The sequence below is a fragment of the Castor canadensis genome, chromosome 1 (genome assembly GCF_047511655.1).
Source record: "Castor canadensis chromosome 1, mCasCan1.hap1v2, whole genome shotgun sequence".
Classification (NCBI taxonomy): domain Eukaryota; kingdom Metazoa; phylum Chordata; class Mammalia; order Rodentia; family Castoridae; genus Castor; species Castor canadensis.
Window position 1 is genome coordinate 48,593,239 of NC_133386.1, and position 13,963 is coordinate 48,607,201.

A 13,963-nucleotide genomic window follows, 5' to 3' on the forward strand; every position below is an offset into this window, starting at 1 on the left:
ATGCCGTGGCCAGATCACTCTTACACTCTTCTTAATAAAGAGAATCCATAAACCTCAGAAGATTGATATTGAAAGGCAAATTCTCTGGCAAGGAGTGACAGCATCCTAGGAATGCTGAATCAGTCAGCCCAACACTTTGGAGATCTTCCAGGATTGCATGTGCTTACCACCTTCCACCACATAATACTCTATCTTGAAAGTGATTTCAAGTGCAAGCAGCAACTCTTCTCTTGATTACTCCAAATTTTAATGAGATAAAACATGGAATATTCAAAACAGAATTTAATAGGCTGGAAGTAATAAAATCAAAGATACCAGAATCCAGTGAATTCAAAATATCTAGCTAGTAAAGTTTAGCCTGTTTTCTGTATAAGCAATAGTCTCTATTCACATGGGACAGAGTGAGGAAACAGTAAAACACCAGGTTCCTCCTTTCTTATTCCTCTTCTTTCTTTCTTCCTTTTATGTTTTGCAGTACTGGGGTTTGAACTCAGGGCCTACTCCTTGAGCCACTCCACCAGTCCATTTTTTGTGATTTCTTTTTTTGAGATAGGGTCTTGAGAACTATTTGCTTGGGTTGGCTTCCAACAGCAATCCTCCTGATCTCTGCCTCCTGAGTAGCTAGGATTACAGGTATAAGCCACTGGCACCCGGCTTCCTTGTTCTCTCTCCACATGATGATATTGTACTCAGTCAACAAACCTGGTGCTTTCTAGGCATCTTGACTTTCCTTGGTCTAAATTTGCACTGTCCAATACTGTAATCATTAACCACATATGGCTATTTTAAATGTGGCTAGTCAGGAATAAGAAGTGTCATATGTGTAAAATACACACTAAATTTCAAGACTTGATAAGTGTATGAGTTTTCCACTGCTGCTATAAAAATTTGCCTTAGATCTAGTGGCTGAAAGCATTCATTCATTATGTGACAATTCTGTAGGTGAGAAGCCCCAGTGTACTCTAGGTGTCTAAGCAGAATCCTCTGCTTAGCCTATTAAGGCCAAATGCAGTAGTCCATGCCTTCATTCTTATCTGGAGGCTCTGGAAATCTCCCTTCCTTCCTTGTCACCCAGTAGCTTCTCCATTCCTAAGGTTTCCTGCATTCTTTGCCACATTGTAACCTTTATCTTCAAACCAGCAAGGACATTTTGAATCCTTCTCATGCTTTGAGCTCTGAATTTTCCTTAGGTCTCTTCTCTTCTGAGAAAATCACATGCTGTTAAGAACTCATGTGAGGGAATTTTCCAGAATGCTCAGAGGCAGAGGAGTAATATTTCCCAAATTCTTTTCTGCTTCCCCAAATCATCCATCACTCATCAGCTACAGGAAATGGTGAAAGAGCTGGGTGGGTGGTACACACATATTATTTCAGTACTTCAGAGTCAGCCAGGTCAAAGTTAGGGAGACCCTATCTCAAAACCAAAAGATAAACACCATGGCTGGGACACAATTCAAGTGGTAGAGCAGTTCCCTGGCATGCAGGAAGTCCTGGGTTCAACTTCCAGTATCAGGAGAGAAAAAGAAAGGAAAGGAAAGAAAGAGGTAGAAAAATGGTGAAAAAATCACTTACTATGATGTTTTGTGAGCCAAACCCAATGCCGCTCAGGAGTTTAAAAAATCTTATAGGAAACTGGTTTTGAAGTAACACCCTGAAAAGAATCCAACTGAAAGAAGGAAGTTTAATAAGATTTCTTATGCTTTATGAAGTGCTCTCTGGTGCAAGAAAATAGCATACAAAGAGAGTGAAACAGGTGGTGTTTTGGACTTCCCCATGACATCTTTGATATATTTTTAGAGAAGGATAGATACTGAGAAGAAGAAAAGGTAAAAATGTTGTGCAACAGTTCTTTGTAACAGCAGAAGTTTATATAATGGTACAGCAAGAGAAATAGCTCTTTAAAGGATGTGATTTGTGACCAATGTGAAGGGTAAGATGGTAAGAAGGGAGGAGCAGGGTACTGTCCCTATCACTGAGGTGCTGGAATGCAAATAAGAATTCATCAGGTAGGGCCTGGAATGGTTCAGCAAATTCAGTCTATGTGCATGGAGTAACAGGACCATGGAGAACAGGCCAGTCCTTGAGATAGATGCAAGAGCAATGGAAGGAAAGTAGTTCAAGAAAAGTAGACTCTACAAGTTAACAAAAACATGAAAGATGACCAGAAGATAATTATTCCATGTAGAAGGTAGCAAAGAACAATTGTTTTAGACCAGAAGGACCATGCTGATCTTATGCAATGAGATCTTTTTGATATATATTTTTATATAACTGGCTGAACCTTTACATAGATTTCAAAAGTCAATATTCACTTCGGACATTTGAACCATGGTATCACTTCTCATCCTCCAGGTCATATCATCCATCATAGAGATGTCAAGTATGTGTTAAATGAGGGCATTTTTTGAAGACCATATGAAAAGGGCCCTATAATCACCAAATTTAAGGTAAATGTTCCTGAGAATGGTTTTCTCTATTTTGACCACCTCTCTTTTCTGGAAAAAAAAAAAAAAAGCTTTTATCTGAGAAGAAAAAAACAGCAGAAACTCATGAATCTTAAGTAGAACTAGTGGACTTTGAGCCCTATCAAGAAAGATGGTGCCAGTACAATGGAGTAACATAAAAGAATGAAGAACACCATTACAGAGATAATTTTCAGTGCCAAACTTCTTTCAGTACTGGGAATCTAACCCAGAAGCCCACACATGTTAGGCAAGGGCTCTCTACCATTGAGCCACACTTTCAGTCCTCAAATTCTTAATGATACCAGTGAATAAAACTCACTGTTGGTATTCTATATGTAGTAGTGAAGAGCAATAATCTCAATATGCCCACTACTGGCTGTTATTTTAATATTCAACTACAGTAGTATTTGAAAGTAATTTTGATCAAAGTATATTATATGTGTGCATGAAAATCCTTTTGTTGAGTTAATATACATATCTACATATATTAATATACATACAGTGTGCAACATGAAGCTTAATACTACTTCCCCTACCATTTTTAAGCAATAGCCTGTAATTGATTTTACCTGTGTAGGTTGTCAAGCTTAGTATGAAATATGAAATGCTAGGTAAATGTATTGACCTCTGTGTACAACCTTTCATTATTAAACTATGAAATCAAAACTTTGTGTCTACCTAGAAATTTTTTTAAATTTATTTGTAGAGAAGTATTACTCTGTATGGTTATTTGTATTAAGTGGAATTCATTGTGATGCCCTTGAATTTATTCTATTGCCTCAACTATTACTTGAAGATAGCAATAGCATAGAATTTAGCTTATAGTATCAATGAGAGAAATAATCATACATATATAGTTTTTCATATAACTATATAATATATATTAGTCATGCATGTCATATAATTATATATCATACACATAGAGCATATATAATATATATATGTAGTAGAATAGACAAATTGATAACAGATTAAAATTCATTTCTTATAAAAACTATATATATATGTATATAGATAGATAGATAGATAGATATACACACACACATGTAGTGTACATATGTTAATCATTCCTGGTTACATTTTATTTCTTTCTATTTGGACAAAGATAAACCCCTAAAATAGTAACTTCTGGAGTAGGTTAACTTAAAAGTTAAAGGGAAGAGATGATATTTACGTGGAGAAGAAGTAATTTGCATGTTCCGTACAGGAAGGTATTCTTAGGTATGCTGCAGGCTTACTTTAAACCATTTAACTCATGGTCAAAAGTGATGAGAATTTAATGTTAGGAATATATTACGATTAATAGTTTTACTTGTATGTTTAAAAGATACTGTTCACATTCTTATATCTGGATATCAGAATCTGAACAATTCTTGAAATGTATGAAAGTCTCCATAACATATTGACTATAAGTGTTTCTAACGTATGTGGGAGTTTTTATATCCAGATAAAATATTGACTTTTGACTAATAAAGATATGAAACATTATTTTAACTAGTTAAATTTAGTAATACAAGAATACTATCTATTTAAAAAAGAACTTGTGTGATTAAATTTTAACATCTATAACCTTATCCACATCTACAAAATCCCTTTTATCCTGTAATATGATACATTTACAGATACCAGGGATTAAGTGTAGATACCATTGGAAACCATTCTGCTTACTAATAGTATGAAAAAATGTAAACTATTTCCTCAAGAACTGTTATATTGATCACATGTTGAAATTATAATATTTTGAATATGTTAAGTAAGATAAATCAAAATTAATTTCACATTTCTTATTGATGTTTTCAGTAAGATTACTAGAATATTTAAAATTTCATATGTGGCTCACATTTGTGCCTTGCACTACACTTCTACTGACCAGCACTGGTCTAGACCTAGGAAGAGGTAAAATCCTCTTTAGGCATCCTCATAGTTTCTGACATTCAATTGGGGAACCATCCCTTCCATGAGAAATGTTTCCTTACACTTGAGTGTCGCCTTACACTTTTAGCCTTCCCATAAGTAAACACAGCATAACACGATGCAAAAACCACATCTTTCATAAAAAAAGATACTATACTGATGAAGCATGGAGATGTGAATACAGGGGTTCACTTTCTTACAAGAGAAGGGCCATGGACCACCACATCTATATGATAACACTGTAATGACTGACCTCGCTGTATGGAGGCAGGTACTTCATTCATTCATCTTTTGATTTTCAGTGATTGGCACACAGAAGTTAATTTCAATATTTACTAAACCAACTAATATGTCAGTGATTGGCTGATTAAAAGATAAATTTTGGAAGGTAAGTCAGCTACCCTCTATTCCCTAATAATGATAATCATTTTCAAAGCATGGAGGGGGCAACTCCATTTGGAACTGCCAACTGGATAAGAGATAATGGTTACATCTTTATGAGAAAAAAGAGAGTGATGACATTGTGGAAAAACTTATTATTTTCCAAATGAACACTCTAATCAACTAAATGTTTTCATTACTGTGCACTTTCTTTGGCCTTAGTGATTAAACCAAACCATTGAATCTCTGACTATTTTCAATGTTGTATTTTAAAAATAATTTTGAATGTGCCACTTTTGTGTTTATCCTTATTTGTTTAATTTAGCACAATACCAAAATGTTTCTAATAGAATATAAGATCCCACTCACCCACCTTTGAACTTCACCTGGCTAAAAAACCAGGTTATTTGTGGGTGTTGGGAAGCTCATGTACTTTAAGTTAATCTTCCAGTTTTAGGTGAGGCAAAGGGCCTTCCCAGTGCTTTGTTTCCCAGTTTTGGGGACTGTACCTGCTCCCAGTCCCAGGTGTAATCATGTCCAAACAAGTCAACATAACAGTGACAATCTTTCAGTCCATCAGCTACAGAGCTAAGTATCTTCCAAGGGAAAGTTAGGGCTGCTGAGAAAGCACAGCCTGCTGAATGTTCCTCTATTGCCAGACATCAGTCTGCTATAACACAATTAATAAGAAACCAGATTCTTCTAGCCCATCCTCCTTCTCAGTTCAAAAGAAAGAATGTATACCAATAAAACTCTATACCAAAAAATATTATAAGTGAACTTTTCAAATAAAGTTTACTAATTGAAAGGGCTGATAGATGGAGTGAAGCATTCTTCAAAATCTATTGTTAGGCCTTTGTTGGACTTTATTGCTTATCAGCAATTTTTCCTCCTCAAGAACAACAGAACAGCAACATTTGTTGAAAAAAGCAAATTGTGTTTCTTCCTTTCTTATTACTTTCATTGTTTGTGGTTTCTTTTAGACCATAATGTAGCATTGTGATTTTGAGATGGAAAAAAAAATCTCTTGTCTTTCAAACATAAGAATATGATTGTAAGCTATTGTTGCCAACAATGAGCTAAAGAGGTTAATGGATCACATATCTGGCAAACAGCCATCTCTCCTGCTCAATACACACAATATACTTTTGTTTTTGCTGCCGATTACAATTGTGTCTGTGTAGTTGGTAAATAGTTTACTTAGATCAAAGTTATCTTTTTCTAGAACTCAACAGGGCAATAGCCTGATAGTTTAAAATTGTAGTTTGAGATATGAACTCATGACCTTTTGAGGTGATGCTGGGAGAGGAGGTGAGGCTAGCTTTTGAATGAGAATTTAGAAATAGTGTGTTTTGTGAATTGCATCTGACCTTTCATTTTCAGATTGACTAAATTAACAGAGTGAAATTACCATAATAAAAAGGCATGGATACCGGAGAATGCCCAGCAATCTTTTCTAGTGTTCTTGCTGGTGATCATTCTAACACACCGCTAATTAAATGGACCAGTCCTCTCTACTGACCCCTGGATGACTCAACTTTGCATTCTATGACTGTCATTGAAAGCAGACAGCAATCATAAGCAGTAACACTGATTTCTTGCCTAGAGAACTTTTCTGTGCACTACATTTTTAGTATGAAATGTAAGCAAGAAGAGACCTAATGCCTCTGCATAGAGAGAAGAAAAAAGAAAGAAAGAAATAATTTTTTTCCAGGAAACTTCAGAAGGAAAAAACTTTATCAATGAGAAAGATAGTCTTCTGGGTAATTTTGATTGGGTACAGATGCTACTTTTAGGAGAGAAGCGACACATCATTCTTCTTAGATCAGGTGGAATCATTTCAGTCTGGCAAAGACCACAGTAAATAGCAAGCAGAATCAGTTAGAACCGACACACTGAATTGGGAAGGTGAGTGTCTCTGGGACTTGGGACCTAGAAGAAAACTGAGCCTTGGGCTCCTGTTCCCAACTAGGCAGTGATCGCCCCCTGTGACTCAGCTTACACACAGCAGCCCAAAAGCATCACCATAGCCTCCAATAGACTCCTCGCAGCCTCCCACTCTCTCGCCTGGCATGCTGAAGCCACACATGTCCAACTCCTTGGACACCTGTGTCCCCCAAGCTCTAGGTCTAGGCCCTCTCACTCCAGAGAGACTAGTCTCAGCTTCTCATATATTGGGTCATTTCCACCTTTAGGTCCCAGTTCTCACCACCGTGGTCATCTAGACAGGTTCCCCAAGCTGCGACCTCAGTCTGCTCAGAGGCCCTGTAAGCCCACCTCACCGCCCCACCGCACTACTCGCCAGCGGTCCCCCGTCTTGGGTGAGAAGCGCGGCGGCTTAGCCGCAGGACCTCCTCCGCCTCTGGGTAAATCCTCCTCTTCCAGCTTCTCCGCCTAAGGCCCTGCCCTCCCGCTGCAGCAAGCCGCTCCTGTGTGAGCGCCCATCTCTCGGCTAAAGACACCTGTGCTTGCTTCTCCACCCTTTCCTCCTCCCTTTCCAAGCGGTTTCTTCTCTGCCTTCGGGAGCTCTGGAGCGGCTGCTGGAGGAGGAGCAGAGGGAGGAGAAGAGGGCGAGGAGGAGTAGGGGCGGGGTGGGTGGGAAGAGAGCCTGGAGGGTGTGGACTGGAAGCCACTCTGCAGCTGGTCGCCGGGGACCTGGTCCCTCCTGAGCGCCCGAGTGATGGAGGGGAAGAGATTCGGTTAGACACACACTCGCGCACACAGCTGGGCACGTCTCCGGGAGGCAGCTGCCGGCTCAGGCGCGCCGGGAGCCTGGTATCGCCGGTGACTGCGCCAGCCACGGGGAGTGGGGCGCCCGCACAGCTTGGCACCAGCGGCTGGAAGACGCAGGAAGGAAAGAGCCCAGCCGCACTGACTGTTGCTCTTTTGGGCACATCTCGAGGGAGCCAGCTGCCCAAGGATTACCACTGAGGACGCCTGAGGCTCTCACCCTCCGCGCGCAGGGTCTGGGGCTGCGCGGGTGCCCTCGTGGAGCAAGGAGGATGCGCACCTCCTCCCGCAGAGCTCCTGCGGTCCTCGACACTGCGCGGACTCCCGCTCCCTCGGCTGCCCGTGCCGTGCCCGCGCCACGGGAGCGCGCCCTACCGCACCTGACTCCAGTCTCTCCCGCAAGTGCAGGAAACGCGCCCTAAACTCCACTACTTCTCGCTCGCCTCCTCCCCCTCCAAGCTTCCCGCCCGGGACCTCGCGACCGCTGCTGCCACCGCCTGTGTATGGGAGTCCTCCCGCCTCTTACTCACACGCGCACAAGCACAGCTCCGCTTGCTTGCTCTCATTCACACCGAATCGCTCTCAGGCGAGCCCAAGCTAGAGCATCCGAAACTATTGGCCCAACTGCAGCCCGGACCGCAGGGACCGCTCCGTGGCCTGGCACGATCAGTGGCCGGCCACCGCACCCTGAGCTCCCTCCTGCGCCGCTGCCACCGCCGGGGACGATGGTGAGTGAGCGGGGAGGGCGCATAGCCCGCTTCGCGCGGAGGAGGGGCTGGAGCACACAAGGCTGAGACCTCAGATTTGGGGGAGAATGAGGAGAAAAGTCACCTAGAGGAGACAACCGTGTGTGCCTGCCGAAAGCACTTGATGGGGAGCGGTTTTCCTAAGCGATGCCTAGGGAAGACTTTTGAGACATTTACTAGGTCTCGAGGTTAAACTAGTGGGAAATGAGTAAGGAAACGGCAATTCCCCGTGTAGAATCACAGTGTCAGTCAGTCTGTCTCTGGATTTCTCTAAGAACTACACCCAGCGCTTTTATAGAGAGCGCGTTCACTGCACTCAGTGGAGTTTCAGGGCTTGCGCTGTGCTACTGCTTCTCCGGGTGGCTGTGAAGTGTCTCTTGGGGTGTGTTGGAGGGCAGCTTTCCAGGAGTTGGGGGCTACAGAGGCCCGGGCATAAAGCAGACAGAGGGCAGGCTAAAGTCAGATAATGTTCGGGTGGAGCGCCTTCTCTTGGAGTCGCCCCCACTCCACTCACAGCACCCTCGCTGCCGGACTTCATGCAACCCTTCCCACTTATCCCCAACACACACACACACACACACACACACACACACACACACACACACACACACACTTTCACACACGGAATGGATGCAATCGAAAGGGTGGTCATATTATTATCATGAGGTATACGACGTCGCTGTGACTACTGAATGGAGGGAGCACCAGGGCTCCTGCACCTGAGACTCAGGACAGCACCTACTTTCAGGGAAGCGCCAATCCTGTGTGGATGCCTTTACCTGGAGCCTCCAGGTGCACAACCAAGTAAACCTCCACTACAAATTCCAAGTCATTTCATTTAGTAGGCGCCGCTTTCAGGCTTCCCTCCTTGAATGCTTCAGAGCTCCCAACCAAGGGAGCTGTTTCTGCTGTCCTTGGTCTTCCCAGGGTGGGTCTCAACCTCAATTTCTCTCTCTCTCTCTCTCTCTCTCTCTCTCTCTCTCTCTCTCTCTCTCTCTCTCTCTCTCTCTCTCTGTCTTCTCTGAAAGCATTGGTCCCTCAAGGGGAGATTTAATATTTGCAAAGTGCTTTATATCATATTACTTTGTGGATACATTTAATTGCATTGTAACTCTGTCTGATTTATGTAAACTTTGCCTGATAAATAGCTTGCAGGGTCTTGGGTGAGAGCAAAAGTGGGTGGGCATCCTTCTTTGACAGTGCTTCTTTCTAAAATGATTTGCTAAAAGTCATAAAAAGCAGATAGTTTTGAAAGATTTTGGTTAGTAGTTTTTACATATTTCAGAGCTTTAGACAAATGGTTTCACATTGCAATTTAGTTCAAATATATTCAGCTTTTTTTTTCCAAGAAAAAGTTGAAGATAATTAAAGGGATTATAAATTTGGATATCAGATAAGACTATTTAAAAATGTCTTTATTGCTATCAGTTATGTTCCTTTTTTAAAGTTACCTTTGTGTTTCCTCCTAGTGGGTGAAGTTCTTAAAAGACAATTCTACTTACCTTTCTCCCAGTATTTGTTTACAAATGGTCATTGCTCAAAGTGACTGAATGAGCATCAGAGCAGACTCCTTGGAGAATGTAAAGTTATTCACCAGTGAACTGTGCTAAGATACATAAGATGGTATAAGAAACATAATGGTGGGAAGAAAACTATTGTTTCAATCTGTCTCCATTGCACAGTATTTTTAGTAGTGAAGAGGATAACTGCTCTGGCCTCTCCTAAGTTACCCTGGGCTATTCAAAAAAGCTACTTTCTCAATTAATACAGTATATGGCAATACCATTACTCATGTAAAATAATGCTTGCAAATAGATGGCTAAACAGATTTTAAGGGAAATTATGAATACAGCATTCAATGAGAATCATCCCAAGCACTGGGGAGAGAGGAGGTTTCCTGGTTGCTTGATTAAGCCCAGCCTCCTGCTTAAATGTTCCTATTTGAAGTTGCTCCCTTTGACATGTTTGTGAAGTGGTGGTGCTCACAGTGTTTTGATGATGCTTGCATCACTGTCCTTACCATTTTACAGGCATACACAGATGTTTTTGAATGAATAACCTTCTTACTCACTGAATTTTCACTCATTCAATACGTATTTATTGAGCACTTGAGTGCACACAATATGCATAGCTGAGCTGGGGTGTTATTTTAAACAGAAAGGATTATTGCTAGAAGCAGGGTACCTATTCCTACACCCATGTAAAAAGAACTGTAGAGCCAGAGTTTAGGTAAGGAAACAGCATCTTGCCCAAACTTAGTGATCAACAAAGAGCTGTTGACTCAAGGATCACATAAGATGTTAAGTAGCCAACTTTGTTTTCACCCTGAATTTCACTATTATTCTTAACCCACCCTGTCATTTAGATGACTCAACTTCATAAAACTGACATTAACTCTAATCTTCTCACTCTTTGTCTGAATACTTTGAGTAATGCAACTATCTGTGCACTGTGTACTTTCCCAGCCTTGGCTTTCTGTGTATTTCTATGGAGCAATGCCAGATCTGAATGTGTCATTAGTATTCATTTATGAGTAAATGCAAATGTTCACATTGCATTGAAAAAGCAAACTTGAATTCATAGGACACAACAAATATTTTGCTCCCTAATTTTCTCATCTGTTTTTTTATAATATCAGAAACAGTAACATCTCCTAAAAATGCAATTATATGCAAATAAACAAGCTAACAGAAATGATTATTTGCATTTTTTTAAGAAAAAGGAAATGTTTCATGGAAATTTTTGTTGAGGAGAATTGTCTTTGACTTGACATGTTTGGAAGGGGAATCATTGTAAGGGCCCTCACTCATCAATAAAATAACTCTAAAGGTAAATTTGCAGGAAAGGGTAGAGAGATTGCTTGCTAAAAGTGACTCTAAAACCTCTTGAAATAGAATGTGAACAGTAACACTAAGGTTGTGTCATTGTAATTATGTGAATGCTTGCATATTTTATTGGTACTTACATGCAATTTTTAATTTTTAATGTTTTACTCCAATAGTTCAATCCAATAAGAGTGTGTAGTTAAGTGAATAGTTATTTCCTCATAGAATTGTAGTTTGTTTTAGGGAAAGGTGATTAGTTTGAGAGGAAAGAACAAATCAAGTTATTCAAATTAAATCAAAGATTTATCTTTATTCAAGTCCTGTCTCTTTTGGGGAGAGGGGTTGCAGAATGCAAAGCCAAAATAACTAGTCAAACTTTTCATTATGGAATAATTTATTACTATTTAGAAAAATGCTATATTTAAATTTTTGTGAATTGAATATGAATCCTTTAAAACCAGCAAAATGTAATTTTTTTCTAGAATCCAATTTAATTGTTGACAAATTTTGTTTCTCTACAATCAATATTTGTTTCTGAGAGTCATGATGTTGTCTTAACCTTTACAGAAGAAGTGCAATTAAAGCAAGATGTTAATAATTGCAGTTTTAAAATCAGTGATCTGAGTCAAACGCACTTCAGAATAGCTAATGCTTAGCAAATGTAAAAGAAAAAGATTATAATTGGACATCCATGTAATGTATAGGTAGGATAAATTAACCTCTCTAAACTGTATATGCAAGTTTCATGAACATGTCTTAATATTAATTAACATTTGTTGCAATGGATTTTCCTTGAAAATTTTTGTGAAAGAAATCTATGTCAGTATTAAGAAATAGTTGAAGAGCTGATTTAACTTTACACCAAGTTTTATAAGTTTCATATGTAAATATATGCATATAAATGTATGAATATATACATATATGAATATATAGTATATATTTCTATATTTGTTTTTGTCTATGTGCCTATGTATTTCATATAACAACTAGTAGAAAATGCCCTTATAACATGTGGTTTGTGATGTGGACCTCAACCTCAGAATGACACTTATAAATGCCCAACTAGTGTGATGTTAAAATTTTGGAGTGTGCTAAATGTTTTTGAACAATTTATTCCAAAAATACCTCTAGTAGCCTTTGGTATGTGCCTGACACTGTCCAGGCAGCTTTAGTAATAATAATTCACTAAATTCTGGTAGCCACTCTATCATCACCCATTTTTGCGGAGGAAAACAGATAGGCAAAATTATTATTATCATCCACATTTGGGAGATGAGGAAATTGAGGCCATTAAAGTGGCTCAAGCTCTCTGGCTCTTAAGTGGCAGAGCTGGTCTTTGAGCCCGAGCTGTCTACTATGTTATGACACTGTTCTTGAATAGTTTTTAAATTTACTTTAATAGGGGGCCAAATAAGGAGCAAGTTAAGTTATAAAACAAAATATATTCTAGCTATTGATATTTATAACTTTTCAATTTAGAGTGAATACTTAGGAAATTCATAAGGAAGCCAACTGTGGTGAAACTGTGACATAACCTGCACCAGAGTGCTGTGCCTTAATGTACTTTTTAATGGACTCAATAATTTTCTAAGGTTCAGCTACTTTTAAATTAGGTAACTTTAAGAACAGATGCCATACTTAAGTAGTTTAATAGCACAAAGGATCTGATACTGAATGTTTTATGCCTCACATAATATCCTTATAATGTGAACTTCTTGTACAGAGGTCAAAGCTATGTGTTACAATATGGTACGTGTCAAAGGACTCTGAGTTTTATAGAAGGTGGGAAATGAGATTTGCTGTCTTCAAGCCCACCTGCACAGAGTAGGTATCCCATTAATACTTACTGTAGGAACTGAAGCAGACTATTCCACAAGTCTTCAAACATTCTTCAAATGTTCCTTTTCATGGTAATCTTAGGACATTCTGTCTATGAAACTTTATGAAATAGTAACTTTTATGAGATGGAGTGCCCTTACAGAAAGGACAGAGGTGGTGTGAGGAGTGTGAAACAATAAACTGATTAAAATGTCTAAATTTAGAAGCAGACAAAAGGAAGGATGCCTATAATTGTGCCTTTTATTTTAAAAAGGCATATATGACATAATTAGCATTAAGTAACAGAATCTATAAACTGCTAATGAGGTAGCACAACTGTTCTATCATAAATATTAACAATCTTGCTTTTTTCAGTATAGTTTGGGGAACTATTAGGGAATATATTAAAATGTCACTGTAATGCTCTTTGCCATAGTTAACTCAAGTCAATGAAAATTCACAAGAATCCCAAGCCTGTCTCAACATAAATAAAGTATTTATTGTAGTACATACAAGTACTGGAATCAGACAGAGTTGGCTGAATTCCTGCTTCACTGCTTATTAGTTTTAGCATCCTGGGAAAATTACTTAGCCTTAAAATTCTTAGTAATTTTATCTGTTATATGGGAGTAGAAATACCAGTTCATAGACTTTCAGATGATAATCTACATAAAATGCCTAACATAGATTATCATATAGAGTAATGGTCAGGAGGCAGTGACTGATCCACTGTTATCTCCATCATCTTAAACATTACCATAACTTCATTATGAATGGCTAAACAGAATGTATAGAATGCTCAAATTCAAATTGCTAGTTCTCCATTGTAAAACATAGGTTTGGTAGATTCTCTTATTGTTGGAGGAAGTGTATGGAGACAAAAGTATGTTTCAAGACTTAAGCTTGATGAAAATGTTGCTTGATTTAAAGGCCTATGTCGAGCACAGGATTTGAAAGAAGTCTCACAAGAAGCTAACTTGCTGATTTTTTCTTCCAAGTTCTCAGTTATACCCACTCCCACAATTCTTTGGAATTTATATGTTATACAGATACAGTCAATGGGGAAGAAAAAATATTTTGGTAA

At 39.2% G+C, this 13,963-nt stretch overlaps 1 protein-coding gene, 1 long non-coding RNA gene and 1 pseudogene across 6 annotated transcripts in view; 2 read left to right on the top strand and 1 right to left on the bottom strand.

The window, feature by feature from the left end:
* Nucleotides 1–8,147, bottom strand: part of LOC141424067 (uncharacterized) — an 83,971-nt gene extending 75,824 nt beyond the window's left edge. The window contains exon 1 of the long non-coding RNA XR_012448892.1: nt 8,021–8,147. This is a non-coding gene — a long non-coding RNA (uncharacterized lncRNA). The remainder of the gene's footprint in view (nt 1–8,020) is intronic.
* On the top strand, nt 1,986–2,623 carry LOC109676085 (dnaJ homolog subfamily A member 1 pseudogene; annotated as a pseudogene).
* Hs3st5 (heparan sulfate-glucosamine 3-sulfotransferase 5) overlaps nt 7,386–13,963 on the top strand; it is a 286,031-nt gene continuing 279,453 nt past the window's right edge. For all 5 annotated transcript variants that reach the window (XM_074076162.1, XM_074076157.1, XM_074076176.1 and 2 more), the window contains exon 1: nt 7,386–8,218. The gene's annotated coding sequence lies outside the window, so the exon portion shown is untranslated. The remainder of the gene's footprint in view (nt 8,219–13,963) is intronic.